A 25036-nucleotide genomic window follows, 5' to 3' on the forward strand; every position below is an offset into this window, starting at 1 on the left:
AACTACCGGCTCACCTATGGATAAGCATGTTCTTTTAAAAATAACAACCTACTGGCATTTTCCCCGCTGTTATTCTTCATTTGAAATTGTTCCTTACATACAACCAAGAATTATTTCACTCATATATTTATTTTCCCAAATAATCCAGGTTTCCTGGGAAGAAGTATTTGGCATCAGTGTTTCAAAAGGTGAAAGAGTTCAACTAAACTGTTCAAATTTTACTTCAATCATGCACACATAAAACCTAATGTTTATTTTTTCTTATTATATTCTTTTCTTCTGTGCCTTACAGTCTTCGAGGCCTCATTTCCTCCATTCCACAGACATTCAGCAAGAGTTGCTACCGTAGCCTTTGATTTCCCCCTCCCCATTTGCCCCTTGTTTTCTTACTTGTGCTCTATTATTTATTTATTTTCATCTTATTTTCTTGTAGATTTCTAGCTATCTGCTACTTTTTTCTATTTTTTATATTTATCTTTGGAGGATTTTATTTTATTTTCTGGTTCTGACAGACTGGGTGGATTAAACAACAGAAATTTATTAGCTCACATTTCTGAGGTTAGAAATTTGAGATCAAGATGTCAGCAGAGTTGATGTCCTCCGAGGGCTCTCTCCTTGCTTATAGATGGCTGCCTTCTTTCCATATCTTCATTTCTTCCCTCTGTGTGTCTGGGTCCTAATCTTCTGTTCTTTTAAGGACACTAGTTACATTGCATTAGGGTCTAACCATATGACATCATTTTACCTTAATCGTCACTTTAAAGGCCTTATCTCCAAATACAATCACATTCTGAGGTACCTGGGATCAGGACTTCCAGCATATGAATGTGGCGGAGGGGGGAGATGCAATTTAGCTCATAACTGGTTTCTTCCTTTTTCTTTCTCTGGTTATTCAGCTCTTATTATTCTATGCTTTCTTATTTTATTTTTATAATTTTTAATCAGATCTCTATTCTTTATACCTATCCCTTTCCATGCCTCAGGGACAATTTCACCTTCAAGAATCACAGCAACAGCAAATCCTAGTAGATTTTGGTCTTGGAACAAAAGAGAGGAGTTAGAAGATAAGGTGTAGGGATGATCTCGTATACCTACTCATCCCTGAACCAGGTGCTGAGAGGTCTTTGCTGACCAACATACTCCCACAGCCAAGAATAAGGGCGACAAAAAGGACAGGCTGCCAGATTTTATCTTTATATTTGTTTCCCTGAGGGATTAGAAACATGTTATCAATTTGTTTCATTTTAAACTTGCTGCTGACTCTTCGCACATTAACTGAGAAAAAATACATCTTTTCTTTCATTTCCACCATTTTTACAGACAGAAAATCTACTAATCTTGTCAATTGCCTGCTGAAATACTGCTCAGTGACTGTGCAGCCACAGAACTCCAGAGAAGCTTCCATGGTTTTCTTACTCAGAGGTGTGGGGAGACCAACAGTCTCCCTGACCCCTTGACTGACCCTTTCTGCTGTAGGCATTCTTGCCTCCATTCTCTTGCTCCAAGTATTTGTTTAATCTGAACCCCAGACTATAGTACAAAAGAGCTGCTACTACTCTGGAGACATACTGTGCTGTGTTCATTCAGTTCTGTGTTTCCCAAGAGGCAGAGAAAACGTATGCTTAGGGCACTCTGCAAAGCAGAAGCACCAAAAAGATGCTTTGAAAAAGCTTATGTTTAATAATGAAATTTCCCAAGAAGAGCATTAAATGAGCCAACTTTGCGGGGGGCAGGGGCGGGAATTAGATCTTCATTGGACTTCCTTTGTTTTATTTTACATCTTGGCGTCATTATTTTGTAATTTTTAATTACATATCTGGAAGCAATGGGCACGACATAAGATTTTCAGTGCTGTTCTAATTTTCTTAGTCTAGTTTGTTTTATATTTAAAGTACAATTAGAAATAATAAATTCTTTATTTTAAGGAGTTTAAATACAAACTAGTATTTTAATTACTGTTGAACAGTTAGTTTTGTTAAAGCATTGAGTTTGAGGCATTGATAAAAGGCATGATTCATAATAGTCACTGGTTCTGAGCCTGTATTTTTATTTTTATTTCATTGCAAATTTAAATTCTTAGCTATTAATGTCTTTAAGTATTGTGTCCATGGGATCTAATTCAATGTGAATGGTTAGGCTGCGTAAGTAAGGAGTAAAGCCAGAGAGTGACAGCTCAGTCCTTGGCCTGACCCCATCTGCAGGCCTCACTTTCATATAGACACTAGGACATATCCTTTTCCCACTAGGGAGAATTTAAAGAACTCTAGTTTAAGAGTTTTTAAAAAAATCATTCCATTAGCCTCTATGCCCTTATTGGTCTCAAGGTCCAGTAACTGAGTTCCAGTACCAGTAAACGGCCAGCCTCCCAGCCCCACTGGGATTGTGGCCGTTCTCCCACTTTACCAAAGAACTTGCTTTGAACTCCTGAAGTACAATGTCTCTTCACCAATAGGAGCTCATTCAAACTAAATGCAACACCGGGAAGGACTTTTAGCATATTAGCTCCATTTTTTTCTAAGTATCTTCTACCAGTTTTACTAGCGAAGAACTTAAAACTCAATGAGTTGCCAAAAACCTCATATCTTAGTCAGATCTTTTGATTTGGTATATATTGTTCTTATCTCAGCTCTATTTCTTTTAAACAATCCCTTCTCCCATGAAGGTAGTATGCTTCCAGCTTTCCATAAAAACATTGACACCCAATTAAAACAGGAAATTTCAACTGGGTACCCCAGGATTGTTTATGAGTAAAAATTAGAAAGGAAAGTCAAAGCATCTGGTCTAGACCTCAGAGCAGCGAATGTCCTGGTAGTCCCATGCAGACTCCATGTTTGCCCTATGTGTTTCTGGACAAGAGGAAGCCAGTACTGGCACCTACTCGTGACCTCTTGTCCCATCCTTGACATTATCACATCACTTACAAAAACCCAAAGTTAAGAGCCTAATGCTAATCTCCGCACCCCGCTCTGCCACCTAATGCTGATCTTGTTCATGCAAATTGAAGGTGTCTTTTTTTTCAACTCCTCTTGCTTAGCAATTTACCTTATAATTTTGTGTTGAAAGCTACAAAGCTCAGAAAGTAAGGTAAATACTAGAATGATTTAAGAACCAATGTTGCATTTACTAGAATTCTGCTTTTGGTTTATCTAAATATTTTCTACCCAAATGAACTTTAAATGACTTATATACAACATATGATCTCATTCCTATAAGAACCACTTGACTAATGTTGTAATTAATATGCACAGTCACACAAATTTGCTTCGTTACTATAAACACACTCTTCACTTAGTGTACCTACATTTATACTTATTCTCTAAAGTAAATATCAATCGACTTACACGGAGTGATGCATACAATCAGTAGCAGAATACTGAGCATGCAGAATGTACTAAAAATGATGCATATATGATGGTGACATGATTGATGGGAGTTCTCTGCAGTAAAGCCCACTGAGTGGGGAACATCTTGCTGTGTTATTATACAGGCAATGTGCTAGCCCTAATGTATAACAGTTGTAGAAGCAAATGATTTGAATGAGTCTCTAGTCAAACCTCCAGAGGGCTATAACTGATTTTTAGTTTTCGTTTTTGTTTAAAATCAGAGCAAAGCAATAACAATTTAAATAACCTTTTGAGGCAGAGCTTCCTTTTTGATGTTGGATCTGTCAATTGCTAGGAAAAGGGCTAAGTGGTCGGCATGCTACCTTACCTATTAGGAAAGGAGGAAAGAGGAGGATTTATGAGTGTCTTTGGGGTCAGTCTGCTGTGTGATGATGCCTTTCGTAAATGGATAGGGGGGTCATGCTTATCTTCACAATGTGGTTGAGAATAAGAACAGGAAACTTGAGGCAATTTCTTCAATATCTTCATTTTATAGATGTGCCATTTGAAAGCCAGAAAAACAGAGTCACTTACTTGGACTCACACAAGCAGTTAATAGTAAAGCCAGCACCTTACCAAATCTCTGAATTCTCCACCTCTACATGTCTGGTACTCAGAGTCAAGGAGGAATTGAAGATAGTCAACTTATAGTTAGTACATGAGGCTATAAAATAATCCATATCTGAAAAATCTTATTTTTCTTACCTTGATAGACTGACCTCCAAAAAAATGAAATAAAAGTGAGCATTGATATCCAAGGGACCAATTCTCATTAAGAAATCTGTCCTTTTCATCTTCTCTGAGAGCCATTTGCTTCCAATGTCACGTACTCACAGGCCTTTTTCATTCAATGGTAACAGGTCACTTAACTGTCACAGTGCTCTGAGAAGTCATGCGGCAGGGGCAAAGTGTCTGGGTCAGGAAGCAACTGAGAGTCCATCTACAAATGTCCCACCATCACAAAAATCCCTTTAATATCACTAATCAGTGATAATGGTTCAGCCTTTGTTTTAGAACTTCCAGTGGCAGAAGCTTGCCATATTCTAAGGCAACATGAGCCATTACATTGTGTCATTTATCAGGAAATTGATGAAAAGAACTACAAAGTATAGTTGAATATGCATTTTGAGATTTGTACGATGATGTCCAGTCAAGCAGAGAGAGTGGCAACTTAAATATTATAGCCTTGGGCCCAGCAAGAGATTGTGTCTACATGGATAAGAGACATTCTTTGTACAAAAGCACCTCTGTCTCCCAAGCCAGGCATCAATGGGGTCGTTAGCAGTTGGGATAAAGAAAGAGAAGATAGTCCAGCTTTTCCCAATTTACACAGACACAGTACAGGCTAGTAGAGGCCCTAGTGGCATTATGTATAATGCTTCTAGACATCAAGAGAGAACTGAGAAGGAAGGGCTATAAGAGGAGTGTACTGAGCTGGGTACTAAACCCAGAAGTGATTTCTCCTGTGTGGTAAGTCAATAAGCCAAACCTTTTGTCTTTCTCCACCAGTGAGCTTCTGCACTCAACGAAAACTGAGGTTTCAGAACACTTTTATAGATGAAAAGAAGCAATATGTGGGATCTCTGGCTGGACAATCTTAAAGGTGAAAGTAAAGAATATACTGCTAAAGGCCTGTTATGCTAGAGGGTCTTCTAATGTAGCAATATACCAGACTCTGAGCATCCAGCTCCAATCTAACTTTCCAGCCTCATTTCCTGCCATTTAGAATTTCCTTCACCTTACTCATCGCTTTCCTTTACCAAGCTGACACCATACTACGCTTCTCACCACCGCACAAACATGGGGTCTTTGGCCTTTCGTCCCTCTATGCTAAATTGTTCCCTTGGATTAGTCTAGCTTCTCTCTTAGAATTATCCTGGCATGCTCCCATCTGTACTCCTGACCCAGCTCAGTGGTTATCTCCTTTGGGAACTTGTCCTACCCAAACAGTTTCCATAACATTTTGGTCTCAAAGATGGGGACTGTTTAGTATTTATCCTTGTGCCCTTGATATTTTAGAAAGAGTAAATGAATTTCTTGTTGTATCTACCTTCTAATCAGAGCTGTCTGAAACAGTCCTTCACTAAACTTTGCTTTTATGTGGCTGTAATTTTCCTATACTATTCTCTACTTATTTTATTTCTCAATTCTTGAAATTCCAAATCTGTGTGATCTTTAGAACTTCAGTTGAGCCAATGGTGTAAATATCTCATAAGTTTAGAGGATTAAATGAGATAATGTATGTACAATGCATAGCAAAGTGCCTGGTATATTAACAGAGACTAGATTATTACTGGTTTATATTCCACTTGCATGGTGCATATGTTTTGGATCTGACTGAAGGGACAATCACTAAATAGTAAAAGACTAACTTCTAAAATTAAATCAGGAAACTGCTGACATTAAGCTAAAAGAAAAATAAATGTAAAAGCAAAACAGAACATGAATTTTTCCTTAAATTGTGACACTACCCCCACATCTATCACAGCATATTGTTGTTTCTTTGACATTATGAGGAACTCACTTCCAGTTCTAAAATATTCAGAATTCCATGAATGGCTTTCAAAGACTCAGTACCCTAAATCTAACTAGAAGTGAGACACAAAGTATAGGGGTAAATAGCTGGTTTATTCCTGATCCATTTCCCTTCCGGCTTCTTGCATAAGCTAAAGACCACCTCATAAAGAAAGTTTGCCCAATGTATAGTCTAAATATTTTATATGGTATGTAAAATCCATAATCATTTATCTGAATTTTGTTGGCATTGGGATCGGACTATCACTCTCATCCACATAAAAGTCACTTTATTACAATTTCAGGTCACATGACTTAAAATTTCCTTCACGAAGCTAACTCATCTTCATTCCTCACAGACCCCATTTGCATTATGTTCTTAAACTCACCTAGTTTAATTCAAAATCACTCTAAAGCATATCAAAATGAGGCCCCGAATATGTTTTGTAGTTAATGAAAACTAGTGTTATTGACACATCCATATGTCTCAAAGAACAAGTTTAATCTTACCCAGATCTGTCACAATTATTCATCAGGCTAAAAGCTATTGATTATTAATGGTAATTACTTGCTTAAGAAAACATTCCCCAGCTTCTGAATTTCAAATCACAGCACCTTCAGGCTTGCTGGCAGAGGCTATTACTGGGACTGCAGAGAGGGGCGAGATCAGGTAGCAGACCTTTCCTCTGGGAGGCTGCTGAGGAGATTGATGAAATCACAGATAGTCTTAACCAAATACCAAGCCTACCTGATAGAAACCACACAGCAAAGCAAAGGGTCTAGGAGAAAGAGCGATGCATTTTAAACATATTCCCCAGCCGTAGGTCTGTCGGTAACAAATTAGACGTGTCACTTTCTCCAAGCAGATTTAGTGAGGACGTTACCAGTGTTAATGATCCGTGCTTGCCACAGGAGGAAGGAGCCGGAAGCAGAGTCTGGTAGCGCCCAGGGAAAGCTTTCATTTTCTGTTCATTTCTTTTCTTTTGGCCACATGGTAGCATGACAAGTTCTGCTTTTCCACAGCCATCTCTCTCCCAAGTTTGGAAAATGTCAAACGATATGAAAATCTCTCATATATTCTACTCCTTAACAGACAGGCGGACACATGCCCACTATTTATTCTTATGCAGGAGTTCAATTTAGGAATGTCAAGAGAATTTACCTCTCTGTGTGCGTGTGTGCATGCGTGCGTGTGTGTGTAAAGGGAGGGCTTGTTTTACAGGATGTAGGTTCTCCTAGGTTGTCTACAGAGAAGTAATTTTTTGAGAGTAATGTGTTTTAAACAGGATCCACAGTCTCTTGGACCTTGCTTCTGTTGAATCCCATTTTCTAGAAGAAGGAGATTGAAACTGAAACACAAGTAGGAACCCAGTGTTATAACGATGAACTATCTACATTGAGCACCTCCAGCTTTGGGAAAGAAACTCTTTTAATTGTTCTCCCCCAAACTAAAGAATTTCTCTAATGCATGCAATGCCATTAAGTACACCTTACTTTCCTATATAATTTTTTTTCAAAATTGTCTCAGAAAAACAAACAATAGTGAAAACAAAAATAGTAAAAAAAAAGTTCTGAATATAAGGTACTATCAACCTTATAGGATGTCTCAATATCCCAATTGTAGCCATTTATTATGTAGTAGATATGTAGCAGATCATGGAAATCAATCCATCGAACTCTCCTAAGCTCCAGCAATTATTTTAGTGACCCAAACTCCAAACTTGAAAAAAAAATTAATGTTGATGGCTCACGTTGAAACTGGTTGAAAATTAAATACACCAAGCAACCTACAGAGATTACTAAACATAAGACAGACTAAAATGTTGCATTACATTAAAGGATATAAATGGTTTCAAAGAGAAGACAATAAGGCTCATATATTGAAATTGAGCTATTTATAGACCAAAAGTTCCGAGTTTGTCAATAGCTTTGCACTTGCTTTTAAAATCAAATAGCCTCTCACACAACTCTGAGCCCTACAAATGACTTAATAAAAAACATAATTAAAGATTATTCAGAAGGAAAATTTATTTCATGTTTTTGATATTATGGATGGTTCATTAATCATTATGATTCTTCGGGTTGTGAGGGGAAAAAAATCAATGGTAAATAGAACACAAATCAAAGAGATGGACATTGCTGTGCTCATTTTCCTGCAGACTTGACAGTCAGCATTGCTTTCAAGCCCTGAGTTTTAGCAGCCTGGTAGCCAGAAAAACACCAAGAACAAGGGGAAAACAAAACAAAAAAAAGCCCAAATAGACAACTTCAAGGAAAGTTTTCAGAAGCAACCCTAGTTTATTATCTCCCTTCTTTAGCCCGAGCCAGCACCTGCCCCAGCACCGAGGCAGCAGAGCTGTGTGCTCCTCTCTTACTGTGGGCTAACACCTTCTTTGCTTTGATTCTCTGGGCTTTGAAGTATATACACGCATAGTAAGTTGAATTTCTACAGGGCAAACTTCAGTTGCTTTTTTTTCTCCCTTGTCTTCTTGACGCTTTCTCATATACATTTCTTCAGCATGCACTTCACCTCCAACCCCACTTTCCTTTTCAGAGCTGTCATCCCTAACTAACAGTTCTTAGTCAAGAGATGACTAAGTTCTGTGAGGCATCTCCTACCGGGAATCTTGCCTCTGTGCAAGCAGGTTTGAATTGCAGGTTGGCTGCATTTTGAAAAGTTCTGAATATAAGGTACTATCAACCAGGGATGGAGAAAGCCGGTGACATTTGGACAGAGTAGCTCAAGGAACATATTTTTCAAACGTATTGGGTTTTGCAATGTCCGCACTGGATTTTGCCCCACAGGTATACTACTTATTTATTCCTTTAATTTCTAGGCTTATGTGAATTTAAGAGGGCTTGAATCATAAGAGCAAATTACAATGAAGTTTTTTAAAGTTTAGCTTAAAACTCAAGAAGCAAAGAAAAATCTAAATGGATGGCAATTCTGAACTCAGTGAAAAATGTTTATTTCCAACATGTTGTACAATTGTATTTAAAATCCAATGGTGAGAAAAGGATGAGCATGAAGTAATGCACTTTGATGTATGTATTTGTCAGCTTTTGCTGTAGCAGCAAACAAACTCAAGATCTCAGTAGTTTATAACACATTTATTTCTTATTCATGGGTCTGTGGGTTAGGTAATGCTCTGCTGGGCTCAACTGGGCTTTGCTGGGCTTGGTTCCTGGTTGTAGTTTGGGTTCAGATCTACTCAAATTGTCCTCATTTTAGGAACTGGACTCAAGGGACAGCCATTCTCTGGGGCATGCTGTTCAGGTGACAGAGGACAGAAACTCAAGAGAATGAGCAGAAATATGGAATTTCTCTTAAATCCTTCACTTGGACCTGGCACAATGCCACTGCTGCCCACATTTTTTTGTTTCATGCAAAATTGGTCTTCGTTTCTAGTTTCTCACTGGGAGCTCCTAAAATGCTTGGAATTTACATTGTTTGCCAATGACAAGACTCAAATGGAGGGAGCTCTAGGTAGCTTTAGGATGGGGATTGGTCATCAGAAAAACCAACCATGTGAATATAGAGTTTGAACTTTAAACACTATCTCCCAAGGAGGGACAAGGGCCTAGTGATTGAGTTCAATCATCAATGTCCAATGATTTAATCATTCGTGCCTCTGCGATAAAACCCCCATAAAACTCTATAAATGGGATTCAGGGACCTTCAGGGTTGATGAATATATTGATGTGCTGGAAGGGTGGTGTGCCTGGAGACGGCATGGAAGACCTGTGCCTCCACATGTCGACTTTGCCCTATATATCTCTTCCATTTGTCTGTTTCTGAGTTGTATTCTTTATAATAAACCAATGACATAAGTGAAGTGCTCTCCTGAGTTTTGTGAGCCATTCCAGCAAATTATTGTACCTGAGCCCTGAGAAGGGGGTGGGGAGGTTGTTAGAAGCCCTGAGTTGGTAGTATAGGTATCTGGGGAACCCCATTTACAGCTGACATCTGAAGTCAGGGCAGTTTTGTGGACTGAGACCTTAACCTGCGGGGTCTGCATTAACTATGGGATGTTAGCATCAGAATTGAATTGAATCGAATTGCTGGACACCCAGTCAGTATTGAAGAAGGAGACTCAGAATGACATATTTGGTGTTGGAAAACCTACATAGAAGGGTATTCTAATCAAGGGAAACCAAGCTTAAGGAACAAATAAATACTTATAAAGAAATCATACAAATGATCACAAGGTACTTTGGAACATATTGACATGCATTAAAAAATACTTAGCAGTATTGAGAATTCTCAAATCCCAATTTTCCAATCTACTCTCCACCCAATTATAGCAAATAATAGCATCTCCTTTCTTCATAAAAACATCAACATCATTCAGCATTAGTCAGAGGAGGTCCTCTGTGTCATAGTAAACATTTCATATAACTTGAAATAACCGAGAGAGAGAGAGAGAGAGAGAGAGAGAGAGAGAGAGAGAGAGAGAGAGAGAGATTATGGGGACATAGTCTGGGTCTCTAGCTAAACTTCAAGTACTTGGAAGAAGATACTCTATCTTTTATATTCCCTGTGCTGATTTATACAAAGTTTCACACATAGTGTCAGGTACCTTTTGTTCATTGACATTCTATAGTTCTAGATAGCAGAACATTTACTCTTATGTATATCATTATAAAGGCATAAACTTAAAGGATGTTTAAAAGAGTCCCCCAAGGATATTATATATTTATTTTCTCAAACTCTACTCACATCTCTGATTTGTCTCCTACTCAAGTTACACAGTAAAAAAAAAAAAAAAAGGCAAAAAAGTGTAAAACAACACAGATAAGTCCAGCACAGTCCTGGACCCTTCCCTTTCCTTCTTCCTTTGATCTTCATGACAGCTCTATAAGGGGCATACCCTTCATGCCCATCCCCAGTTGTCCAAATAAAGAAATTAAGATTCAGAGGCATGAGTAATTTTCCCACAGTGACACAGCTAGCATGCAATAGAACCAACATTTGAATTTAGTCCTGTATAATGAAAGCTTTTCTGTCTACTCAATATTTTTCTATAGAAAGGGTCATAGACTTGACTTTGTCCCAAGGAAAGACTAAGAAATGCTGTCATGCATATTATGGAATCTATGAAAAGTTACCTGTTTTTGGAGAAGAAAGAAGTAAAGTAAGACTATATTAACCTAAGTAAATGAAGCTGGTTGGTGTTAGATATCTCTAACCTCTGGTATAAGTTATTGTTCACAATTATTGTTCACAGTTATATCTCTAGTATAAGTTATTTTTCCAGAGCCATATGTTCCTAACACTTTACAAGTATATAACAATGACCCTCCAAAAGCAGGGGAAAAGATCTGAGCAGAGAATTTACTAAAAAAAAATAATAAACAGATGGCAAATAAACACATGAAAAGAGATCCAGCATCACTAGTCATTAAGAAAATGTAAATTAAAACCACAATTATATACTACAGCACACCTATTATAATGGCTAAAGTAAAAAAAAAAAAAAAAAGACAAACAATAACAAGTATTGAAAATATTGTAGAATAATTGGAACTCTTATACACTGATGAAAAGTAAAATTCTATAACCAAAATCGTACAACCACTTTGTAAAACAGTTTAGCAGTTTTTTAAATAATAAACAAACTATATAACCAAACTATTTGACTACTAGATATTTACCCAATAAAATAATAATATATGTTTACAAAAATATTTATGCATAATTGTCCATAGAAGCCTGATTCGTAACAACCAAAAACTGGAAGCAATTTAAATATCCATCGACAGATACATGCATAAATATAGTGTGATATATGCATAAATATAGTAGTCCACACAATGGACTACTACTCAGTGATAAGAATAAAGGAACTGGATACATACAACCACATGGATGAATCTCTGTACTAAGTTAAATAAGCGAGGCCTCCCCACCAAAAACTATATGATTCAAATTATGTGAAATTCTAGAAAATGTGCATTGATCTATCGTGACAGAAAGCAGATCAGTGGTTGGACAAGGATGGGAGGTAGAGAGACACAGGAAGGAAGAATTACCAAGGGCAGAAGAAGACTTTTGCAGGTGATAATTTTTTTAATTTCGATGATGGCGATGGTTTCATGGGTATATACCTATGTCAAAACTCATTAATTTATACCCTTGACGTATGTGCAGTGTGTTCTATGTCAATTGTACCACAAGACTGAGTGAAATAAGTTAGAGAAAGACAAATACCATATGATTTCACTTATATATAGAATCTAAAAAACAAAATAAATGAATAAACAAAACAGAAACAGACTCATAGATACAGAGAACAAACTGATGGTTGCCAGATGGCAGAGTAGTTGGGGTGCTGAGTGAAAAAAGGTGAAGGCATTAAGAATTATAAATTGGCAGTTATAAAACAGTCATGGGGATGTAGAATAGAGCATAGGGAATATAGTAAATAATATTGCAATAACTATGTATGGTGTCAGGTGAGTACTAAACTTATTGGAGGAATCACTTTGCAAGTTATATAAATGTCTAACCACTATGCTGTAAACCTGAAATTAATATAATATTGAAAGTCAACTATAATTGAAAAAAATTATATCACGATAAATCTTTTTTAAAAAATACATTATATAGGCATATCATGAAGAATAGATGATTTCAGACATGAAAACTTAGAACTGCGTCTAACACATTGTAAGCATTTTATACATGTTACTATTATTTTTATTGTTATTGAGAGGGATATTGCAGAGTCATTGCTGCCATTCAGTATTATCTGAAAAGATCTACTTTCTACTTTCTGCAGTAATTGTCTTCCTATGTCACTGCTCAATCAAGACAAAATCAACAAAATATAGGGAAAAGCTTTAAGACTAACTGACCAAAGAGCATTTTGTCATGTCTACATTTCATAATGTGAGAGGTATATTAGGAAAATAGAATCTATTCTGTGTGAAGTCAAATTGTTAATAAGGAAGTCTTTTTATAATCCTAATGAACCGCAATAATTTAGCATTACTGAGCTCAAGGGTTAAGTTTTCCCCCAACCATCTTCCCTTTTCACCCACCCTGAATGTTGAATGGGACTCAAAAGTTTCTGAATGTTTTATTATTTCTTGGGGAAAGGTAAGTGAAGCTATCCCAGCTCTAAGGTTAATCGGAATTTATATACTTTGGCAGTTGTTCTAATTTCCCAGGTATTAGAGAAAAAATCATTTTCTCTTCATGCAGAATGGTGTTCTAATATCATTGTTAGATAGTTCACCTTCATCATATACAGATTCCTGTTGAGATACAAAGACACTGCAAGAAGTGACCTTGGACACGTACCAATTTATGAGTTTCTCTTTAGGTTGGACCCATGGACAGACAAGAAAGGCTCTGTGCTAAGAGTACTGGGAATTGGCCGGGAAAGTCACCAGCAAAGTGGCTGTAACCTTCATCTCAGGTGGAAATGGACAAATGACAAAAGTTAGGTCCAGGCTGAATGGTGATCAAAAATACAAAGAAGGCAACTGAAACTCTACAAAGATTAGCTTTTTAAATATACTACCCTGATAATTTTCATCTTCAGTATTTAGCAAGATATTTTGCTCTCAACTTCGTCCTGGCTAACTTATACATACTCTCTCCATTTTATAGATCATTAAGAAGGAATAGAAGGGGAAAAAAATAAAATTTGTGTTATCATTATCTTCATCTAGTATAAATTCTAGCACTTTTTGCCACTTTCTTGGCAATGCCCTGTATGGAGTTAAAAGAGAAGGTTGAACTCAGATTGAATTAAATGCGATCCTTCTCATAACTACAAGTGATCAAACAAAATGCAACTTCACCAAAGGCAGGAAAATTATCCGCTCATCAGTATATCCCCAGCACCTAGAACATATTAACCAATAGACCACGCTGTACTTAAAAGAGAAACAGAGGGGAAAAAATCCCATTTTACACACTGGAACTGTTATTCATTCACTTCTATTTTAAAGATAGACGAAATAAGATATGAACTATAAGTGAGTTTTCAAAGAACAAAAAGCTAGTAAGTCACAGAACCAATATTTTTATAAGTAAACCTTTCCTTGAAGTATGACAGGTGTACAAAAATCCATCATAAGTATCTAGCTGGATGAATTTTTACAAATGTAACTACCACTTTGATCAAAAAATAGAAAATTTTCTGTACCCCAAAACAACAGTCCTCAATACTTTTGGCACCAGGGACAGGTGCTCCTATGAGAATTCAATGCCTGATGATCTGAAGTGGAGCTGAGGCCATGATGCTGGGGAACGGCTGCAAATACAGATGAAGCTTTGCTCACTTGCTCACTGCTCACCTCCTGCTGTGAGGCCTGGTTCCTAACAGGCCACAGATCCCCCAGAAGCCTTCCTGATGCCCCATCCCAGTGAATACTTTCCTACAAATTAACCACTATTTTTACAGCTAATATCATAGATTAACTTTGCTTGCTTTTGAATTTCATGTAAATGGAAGATACAGCATGTCCTCTTTGGTGACTGTCTTCTTTCACTCAGCATCAGGTTTGTGAGACTCATGTTTTACGCACAACAGTTTGTTCGCTCTTCTTACTGTATAATATTAAAAGTATATTGCCATTTATTTATGTGATGGGCATTTAGTTGTTTTTTTTTTTTTAAATTTTTCAGTCTGACAATATTAAAAATAGCACCACTATGAGTATTCCTGAAAGTGTAGGTACCTACTGGGTATGTCCCCAGGAATGGAAATGCTGGGTCCTGGTTATGCATATTTCAGCTTCAGTATATTGCCAAACAGATCCTAAAATGATTGTACGAATTTATACTTCCAGCAGCAGTGTATGAGAATTCCAGTTGTTCCATGTTCTTGACAACCCTTGAAATTTTCATTTTAGCAGTTATGGTGGGTTTGCTTTGGTACTTCACTGCAGTTTTAATTTGCATATTTATGATGACTAATGAAGTTGAGCACCTTTAGATATAGTATTTAATGGCCATACAGATAACCCTTTTGTAAATAGCTTCTTCATGACTGCTGCCCCTTTTTTAAAATTGAATTTATCTTCTTATTGACTTGTCTGAGATCTTTACATATTCTAGATATGAAGCTTTCAATGAAATTATGTTTTACAAATACTCTCCTCACTCTATGGCTTGCCTTCTTATTTTCAAATATATATTTTACAAATAGAAGTTCTTAACTTTAATAAGTTTTCTAAATCAGTTCTTTTATGATTAGTACTTTTTCTGTCCTATTTAAAAAATCTTTGCCTACTCTAAGATCATGAAAACATTCTCCTATATTTTCTTCAAAAAGATTAATCATTTTATCTTTCACATTCAGATCTACGATCTATCTAAAATTGATTTTTGTGTATAGTGTGTAGTAAAGGTTAAGATGAATTTTCTCTATGTGAATATCCAATTGACCTTATACCATTTATTGAGAAAATAAAAAACCATGAAATCAATTTTCTCCCATTTCCTTGCAGTGGCAATCTTTTCATAAATCAAGTAAGTGAGTAAGTATATATGGGTCACTTTTCAGACTCTAATTTGCTCCATCAGCCTGCTTGTCTTTCCTTGCACTAATACCACACTATTTTAATTATGTATCTTTATGCCAAGACTTGATATCTATTGGAGAAAGTTTTTTTCCCTTGTTTTAAGTTTTCCTGGACCTTAGACTTTTTATATAAATTTTGGAATCAAATTTTCAGTTTCCATAAATAAAACAAACAGAAGTACTTCTGGGATCTTGACTGAGATAGCTTTGAATTTAAGCAATCAATCCGTGGGAGAACTGACATTTTGACATATTGAGTCTTCTAATTTATGAACATAATGATTTCTTCCATTTATTTGGGTCTTTTAAAATTTACCTCAGCAAATAAATTTCAGTGTAGAAATCCTATCCATATTTCATTAAATTTAATTTCTAAATAATTGATGTTGGTTTTGCTACTATAAATTGTATTTTTATAAACTTCAAACAAAATTTATTTTAGATGATATATAGAAATATAATTGATTTTTATATGTTGATCTTGAATCCAGTGACATCATTAAATGATTACTTCTTTTAGATTTCTTTGTGTTTCTGTAGATTTCTTTCTGTTTCCTATTCACACACTAAAGCCTTGTATAAATAATGACAATTTTATTCATCCTTTCAAATCCTTACAATTTTTACTTTATTTTCTGACCTTGCTCATTGTCTAAGATTTTTTTACATATCGAGTAGAAATGAAAATAGCAAAAATCCTTATCTTATTCCCACTTTTAGCTGTAAGATGCCATTAAATATATTATTCATATGCATTAGTTTTTGATAAATACAGATCTTATCAAATTAAGAATTTTTATTTCTATCACTGATTTGCTGGGTGATTTTATTATGAATGACTATTAGATTTAATTAAATACTTTTTAGCATCTTTTGAAATTAGTATATTATTTCCTCCTTTGTTCTGTTTATGTCATGAATTCCATTGATTGAATTTTTCATGTTAAATATACAATCACAATTAGATTATGTTACAAAAATATTCTTATGTACAGTTTGATACAGTTGGCTAATATTTTATTTAAAATTTTCCATCTATGTTCATGATTTACTGATCTATAATTTTCTTTCCTTGTATTGCCCTTGATAGAATAATTTTGTACCGAGATTTTGGTGACAAAATTATTCAAGCTTCATATGAGAATTTTCTTCTTGTTTTTTTTAATCTCTGAAAGAGTTCGTGTAAGTTTGGTGTTTTTTAAGCTATTTGTTCACTTATTCTAAATTGTTTTTTTAAATTTGTAGGCGTATTCTTAAAAAGATATCTTATTTTTAATATCTATAGATTCTTTAGTAATTTTCCTCTTTCTCTCCTGCTTTTGGTGATATGTGCTTCATCTTTTTTTTCTTGATCCATCTTGTAGGGCTTTATCAAACCTATTGATCTTTTTAAAGAACCAACATTTTTGTTGCTGATTTTTATCTATTGCATATTTGTTTTCTATTTCATTATTTCTATTCTTACTTTGTTTCTTTTTTCTTCTTTATTTGAATTTATTACACTGTCTTTTTTCTAACATGACAATTTAGATTCTTAGATTATTAATTTTTAGCCTTTCTTTTAAAAAAGTATACTATAAATTACTCTTTAAGAACAGCTTTAGTTTCACTCAACAAGTTTTGGTATATTGTATTTTCATTGTCATCCACACAACAGAATTTAAATGCAGAATTTCTAATTCTAATCTACAATTCTTTCAACTAAAGTGTACTAGTCTTTTATTTCTTGGTCATCCATAAATAAATGGTATTCAAATTTTTATGTGAAAATACTTAGATACCAAAGGGAATAAAATTGCCATTTTAGTTTGCATATTCTATGTCAGTAAATGGTCAATCTTTTCTTTCTTTAGGTTTTTAAATTTAATACTCACAACCACCTTGGAAGGTATGCATTATTATCTCCTCTCTACAAATGAAGAAATATGTACAAAGAGATTAAGGGATTGTGTCCATTCAACTAACATGTAGTGGAATCAGGATTTGAAGATGAACAAGATTCACTTCTCTAGCTCTAAAGTCTGTGTTCTTTTTTTTTTTAAATTTTCTCCTACCTCATGCTACTTCTACACATATACTACCACACATTCAAGTAATGGAATCTAAAAATTACAACTCAAGTGAGCAAAAGATCATAGACGTTGATATTTTGCAAGTTTAAAAAACAACAACAACAACAACAAAACTAGATTCCAGAAAAGCTGTATGACTCATCCAAGGCCATTTTGCTAGGAAATAGTTGCACCAGAACCAAATCTAAGGTGCACTAATTTCTAGGACAATAATCTTCCTTTTCTTTTAAATTGCTTCACAGTTTACCTTTCAGGAACAGACAGTAATGCCACATCATCAACAATGCTTACATAAGCACTCAGTTCACCAGGTCTCAAATTTAAAAAAGATGTTAGTCTGTCAGTACTACTATAAAAGAATACAGAACACTGATATTGATCTCCATTAGCTTATTAATAAATTCTTCAAAAGTTTTCTTGTCTCTCATTGGTAGTCACGAAAAGGAGTTCATGTGAAGAGTAGAGGATGAGAGTTCTCGAGCTGTCAGCAAGAGTATTTTCAAAAAGTGCCCCAAACTGTTATCTGGGTTTAAAATGGACTTCAGAGAACAGAGTTCGGGTATGTGTATTCTATTAGGCTTGACTGATAAAACTCCACTTGCCAGTTTTTTTTCCCATCTCTTGGCTTCTGGCATTTCTAGCAGTTTAACCATCTGTCCATTGATGGGGGGATCCCTGTGGGATATGACAGGAAAGATATGACAGCTGCATGATTTAACCTCTTTTCCTTATCCATACTGCTTGCCTAAGAGAATCTCTGTCACATTGGCTAAAAGCTAAGATGAAGCCAATGAGAGAAACCAGAAACTGTAAAACTCTATTCTGAGAAAACACATCATCCAATGAATGCCTGGTAGTTTTTGCTGAGAGACAATAAATATCACCGCTCTACAGTAAAGAGAAATGAGAAATTCTATTCCCAAGGGAGAAAAGACACATCTCCACGTGTGACAAGTAGTTAACATTATGGATAGCATCTGCCTGCACTCTTATCATGATGTAAATTTGTTTTCTATTCACTGGCTTGAATAGTAACAAAATAATATTAAAATGTGAATGAACCACCAGATACAAATTTTATTATAACTTCCATAGTAATATGACTATGGAGAGAAAAGGTTAGGAGTGAACAGAAGCAGACAGCAGTTAGTTAAATCTGGTATTTTTAACCTCTGTTGGAAAGCCAATCTGTTGCTTCTTGGAATAAATAAAATTTTTAAGCTTTGCTAACATTATATAATTGGAGTTTACATAAAGTTCCTGAAGTTCTTTGTACTAACTTGTTGACAAGATTGTTTATCATTTCTTTTCGATGAAATATAAAATAAAAATTTGGCCACAAGGCTCATAAAAACTATTTTATGCCTTTTTCCCCCTAAAAGTAAACATACTAGTTGTGAGATTCTGAATAAATATTTTTCAGATTTATCCTTCAAATTAAGCAACTCAGAGAGAGGACTCATATTTCTTATAACCTTAATATAGCACCCAAGTTAGGTGAGTTTGAAGGCATACAATGACAGTAATAAACTGGAGGCTTTTAAGACTTCCTACATAAAATAACTCTAGCATTTGAAGTGGACATAGTTGATTTTATTAATTATTTTTTTATTCTTTGTATATGTGTTTTCCTCAGGTGCATGGCCTGATTTTTAGAGAACTGCTCATTTTTACCTTTGGCATTTTAATTATGATGTTTCTTGGTGTGGGTCTGTTTGAATTTCTCTTGTTTGGGACTCTTTGTGCTTCCTGGACTTGTATGTCTAATTCATTTGCCAGGGTAGGGAAGTTTTCTGTCATTATTTATTTAAATAGATTCTCAATCCCTTGCTCTCTCTCTTCTCCTTTGGATACTCCTATTATGCAGATATTATTACACTTCACGTTGTCCCAGAGGTCTCTTAAACTATCCTCATTTTTTAAAATTCTTTTTTATTTTTGTCATTCTGATTGGGTGTTTTCTGCTACCTTGTTTTCCAGTTCACTGATTTAATCTTCTGTTTCATCCAATCTGCTGTTGAATCCTTCTAGTGTACTCTATATTTCAGTTATTTTATTCTTCATTTCTGTCTGGTTCTTTTTTATGGTTTCTATGTCCTTTTTTATGGTTACTATCTGTCTGTTGAGGTTCTCATTGTGCTCATCCATTCTCCCCCTAAGTTCATTGGGCATCCTTATAGTCATTGTTTTGAACTCTGTCTCTGGTAGGCTGCTTGCCTCCATTTCATTTAGTTTATTTTCTGGAGTTTTCTCCTGTTGTTTCATTTGGGGCATATTTCCGTGTTTTCTCATTTTATTAGCCTCTCTGTGCTTGTTTCTATATGTTGGGAATATTTGTTTCATCTCTCAGCCTTGGCCAGATAGCCTTATGTAGAAGGTGTCCTGTGTGGCCCAGTGGCATGCTCTCCCTGATCACCTGTGCCGGAGGCTCTGGATATGATCTTCATGTGGGTCATGCGTGATCTTCTGTTGTAGCTAAGCCTTTTATTTGTGTTAGTACATGTGCATGGGATTAATGCTCAAGCTGACTAATTGTGGGAATTGGCTGCACCCAGAGTAAGAGTTGTAATGTGGGGTCTGACCCCACTGAGTGGGATTTGCCCTGGCAGGCTTGTGTACTTGTTGAGACCACTCTTTGTATGGACTACTTGTAGGACTGGTCAGGAGTTGTTCTGGTGTGGTCTAGTGCCAGCCTTTAGGTGTGTTAGTTTTGGCCTCTTGGGGCCTTCAGCAGGCCAAGGTTATCTGCTGCCTTTGATTGCTCAGGGCTACCTGGTGGAAGCTACAAAGTGATCCACAGATGGTTGTTGCCTATGCTGGATCTATAGTAAGTGAAAGAGACAATGCTGCAGGCAGCAATCTGATTATCCCCTGTACCTGGCCTACGGCAGTTTAGCAGAAGGACCAGTGCTCCTCAAGGCCTGACACTGCCTGTCAGTTGCCCTTAAGTCTCTGAAACGGAAGGATCCTCTGGGTAATATGCATGTTGGGTGGTGCAGGGACTCCAGGAGTCACTGCATCCTTTGAGTAAACTTCCCCCTGCCACTGCAATGTCAGTGCTGTCTCTCTGGCTCTCTGTACAAGGTTCAGATCCATAGCAAGGCCAGCTGCTGCCCACCTCAGGCCTGCAAACACCCGAGCTCTGTTTAAGGATTATTGAAGCTTGTGGGCATGAGTTTGTGGCCTGCCACCAAAAGTCTCTCCTGGGTAGACAAGCTTTGCATGGGCTGCCAGGAACTGAGTACTATTGTTTGCTGTTGAATTCATGACTCCAGGAAAGCACAGGATGGGATGGGATTGCCTGGGAGCAGGCTTGCCACAGGTAATTTGTGGTTTAGGTGGAGCGTCATCTCAGGAGGGATGCCTTATCAGGCCTATACAGCACCAGATTTTCTGTCAGCTCTGGGACGGCGGGCACCCACCAAAGTCACATATCACTGCCAGACCTACTGCCGTCTGTTTTGGGCCCACAAAACCCCTTGAGATCTGCCCAAGTGATATTGTATCTTGTGCTGATGAGCTGCTCATTTTTACTACAAGGCTAACTGCTTTTAAGAAGTGGAGACATATGTTTACTCACTGCTAAATTTAGTTAAGGAAATTAAATCAATTTCTTTATTACTACTTTTCAATTTACTAGTTTCATGCCTGCATTCAGTCTAGAGTTTAAATATTTTTTTTTAATATTTCAGTAATTATTTTTATTTCTAAGGTTTCTAATGGGTTCTTTTTCATTTTCTACCTGTTCTTGTTTCTGTGTTTTTATTTTCTATTAATTGTAGCTATACATTTCTTTCCTTAATTATATGAACATTTTATAGAAGTTTTTCAAAGTGTTTTATTAATTTCATGTCATCTAGAGAAATTTATGTTCTGGTTATTGATATTTTGTAGTTTTTCTTAGCATGAGGTGTCTACATGTATTTTGGAATTCTGGTTTTCAACCACATATGAAGAGAACTTATCCTTTTTTCTCTTCATTTGCTCCTACCCTCTAGCCATATTATATGTCCTTACTCAGTCTCTTCCAGGATCCCAGCCCAGAACTTAGTCTTATATTAGTGATCTAAAGACAGCACAACCTAGTTACTGGTTTGGCTCAGATTTGGTCTTAAGTCTACATCCATGTCTTTCCAAATTCCCTCCTTAAAGATACAGCCACAGATTCTGGTAACTGCCAGGAGCAGTGTTATTCAGCTTCCTCTCATAAAGAAGTTGGGGGAAAGGGATACCAACCTCATAGTTCCTGGTTTCAATTTGTCATTTTGTGTTTTCTCTATCACTTTCATGTGTTTGGATCCATAGAGGAGCTTATTTCTGAAAAGCATATATTACTTTTATAATAACAACAGCAGCAACATGATTTTGTTTTATTTTTTAATTAATTAATTTTTTTATGGTGACATTGGTTATGATTTTGTTTTCAACACCATTGAATGTGGGGTGCATTGACCAATGATTGAGAAAGTCAATTTTAGGATAACCAAAGTATAGAAAGGTGATCTCAGGAGCTAGAGAACAATTTCAGAGCTGGAAGTGTGCACAGTTTTCATTGATTCCAACCTCTTCATTTTAAAACAGTAGAACTGAGACCCAGAGAGGCTGTCAGTTGCTTCTCTAACATTTAGATACCAAGAATGTGGAAAAGAGAGACAAGACGATTTCACTCTTTTACTAAGCCAAAGTCTGGGATAAGTCTTCTTTAAGATGAACTATTTCCCCTCGGGAATGCTGTCCAAGGGCCAAAGGAACTTGTCTGCATTGTGGAGGCAGAAACAAAGAAATCAAATTATTTCTTGCCTGTACCACACAAACTGCAAGCTTAAAGGAGTGAGGTCAATCAATGTGTGTGTTATTGCATTTAGTTTTGGCTGGAACACTATCACAGACAAGCCTTAATTCTGGTTTCTGCTTCTTGTAGCTGCAAAAGTCTGCTGGATCCCTTGTGTTGAATTCTTATTGGTAATAGCCTTCCCCTCTTCTGGAAAATGTCAGTATTCTGTGTATGGACAAGACTATTCACATCTATAAATTGATTCCAGGAGCCCAGATAGAACCCTCTGAAAGTGACAAAGTCAAATGAACTTAACACACACGCACACACAGTATATTAGCTGGAGAAAAATATATGAAAATCTTGCTAAGCTCTCTAAGTTCCTAATCCGCTTCACAAAGAGAAAAAGGCTATGACAGGAATACTAGAACGTTCCAAAAAATACATTGCTTAATAAATTTAGATTTCCTTCCTCTTCTACTCTGTAACTGAATGTAATATTAAAATTTTAGTAATGCTCTCTGGGATTTATATTATCTTACATAACTGAATTCTCAATAAGACTATGGGAATTAGTTACTGTAACAGCTACTGTGATCTCCACCCTCATCTCCACGTCAGGACCCATTCCCCATCCAGCAACTGCAGGGGAATATTAATTCTGACTGTTCATAACTGCCTTTCTCTGGAGAAATTGCCGTGGGCCTCAGGGAACTGCCACACCTAAGATTTTTACCCCCTTCTAGGATGGCCACCTCCAAAGAGCATTCATACTGTTTGTGTGGCAAATGTACTTTTTTCCCCTCTGTATTAGAAAAGTGATTCATAAGCAGTCTTCACTCTTCTGAAACTGACTGACAACAGGGTACATACACGGTCTCATGTGTTATCTCGTATATCCTTCAAATGGCTCTGGACTGTCTGGCCTTTCCGCAGAATACTGCATTGGTCCATTCTTTTGATGTAACGCAAACTGATCAAAGTAAGAAAAATAAGTGGCAATTACATTGGTGACCTTGGTAAGAATATGCTTCAGAGGAAAGAAGACAAAACCTATGAACGCTCTAAGGCCTATCATATTAGTAATGATATTAGAGATTTTGTGGTCTAGGTATGCTAGGATATTCTCTCTAAAGTAGAGGAGACATTGCCTCTCACCCCTTCACTAAGAACATGATGCCTATTAAGTCTCCTCAGGTTGTGAAAGCAGCATATTCCCACTTAGAGACTGGTTTTAACCATGATAAGGACCCGGTGAACTCACTATGAGTCAGGCCCAGGTCAAGATTCCATGCATTATCTGAACCCCATGAACCCACTCTAATGGGGGCATGATGACTTTGTATACCAGAGTTACAGTGTCAGCATGGACCCCGTATCTAACAGTTCTTGAAGGTCTAAGTTTCTCTTTCCCCAGCACACATTTACCTGAGTAAATGGTGGTAGGTCCCTCTGGGGAGGACTAGAATAATCACTGTTGTATGTTCTTGCCAAGGTGTTGCAGAATCCTTTTTCACTGTTACCTAGCACTCCATTAAATGGGTTTGGGTCCAATAATTGACTCACATCTGGAAACTGAGTAAGGATGCTTACTATTTATCATCATATGGAGTAGCTTTCTTCAGCCTCCTGATCATTTATTCTTGACTTACTTGTTGCATGAAATAAGCGTTATTTTTGGTGGCTGCCTGTCTATTTTGCCCTCAAGAATACCATGCTGTGTCCTAGTAACCATTTTCATAGCTCTCTGCATGCCGGGCCTCTCAGCTACTGCTCAGACTTTGACACTTATTACAATAATCGCGCCTACCTGACTACACTCTGTTAAGTGCAGCCACCTGAACTCTATGACATCAGATCCCATTAGTCCACTGCTGTCAAGGAGCCCAGTTGTGTATTATCATCTCCTCCTTTCTGCTCTGGCCTACAGAAGGCAAGGTAACGTTCATCTTTCCAGTGATGTTTTTGCCCAATTATCCGGGGCATTCCTTATTGCTTTGGTAACTGTAGTGTCCTTCGAACCCTCTAGAATGCAATTGGCAGGTGAGTTTTCTCGACTTCTTCTAATAAGCTCACTTCTTTGGGCTTTTTGATCCCTCCTTGCACTCTGTGCCATGGAAGTTCTAGCATTTCAACTTAGCTTTCTATAAACTTCTAGAAGCATCCTATCAGCATATTTTCATCATCTCTTAATGGTCTTCATCAGGCATTAAATATTATATGTCCATTTATAAATTCTCCATGAAACTGGATAACTTTATGTTCTGTCCCTCTTGATTTAGTACCCTTAGGTTACCGTTCTACGCGTATGCTTCTTGCTCTTGCAAACTAAATCTTTAGTTTCTTCAGACGTTTTCCTCCTTTTGCAGGCCTAGCACTTCCCAAGCAGGGCTATATATCACTTGACCTTAGTATTTTGACAGATGAAGGCTATGAAGGGATGTGGGGGCAAAATCTAAGGGGGTGTTGCCATATAAGACAAGATCTCTGAATAGTCTTTAAACAAAAGGGGAGCACTAGTCTTTAATTAGGGGAAGTGAGTCACTTCTGCAATCTCAGAGCATCCTAGGTGGTCTAAGGATTTAAGATTTTTAATTGCATAAACTCAGATGTGCCAACCCAGGTACCAGGGTCTTACTTATTCCCAATCAGTTTCCTGACCTTTGTGTACCAAACTTACTAGGGCTGAGAGGTCAACTCTCTCTGGAATTAGGCATTGAATTAAAGGCTGCCACCTGAAAAGAGGCATAATTT

This window comes from Pteropus medius, unplaced genomic scaffold (assembly GCF_902729225.1).
Source record: "Pteropus medius unplaced genomic scaffold, Ma_sr-lr_union100, whole genome shotgun sequence".
Classification (NCBI taxonomy): domain Eukaryota; kingdom Metazoa; phylum Chordata; class Mammalia; order Chiroptera; family Pteropodidae; genus Pteropus; species Pteropus medius.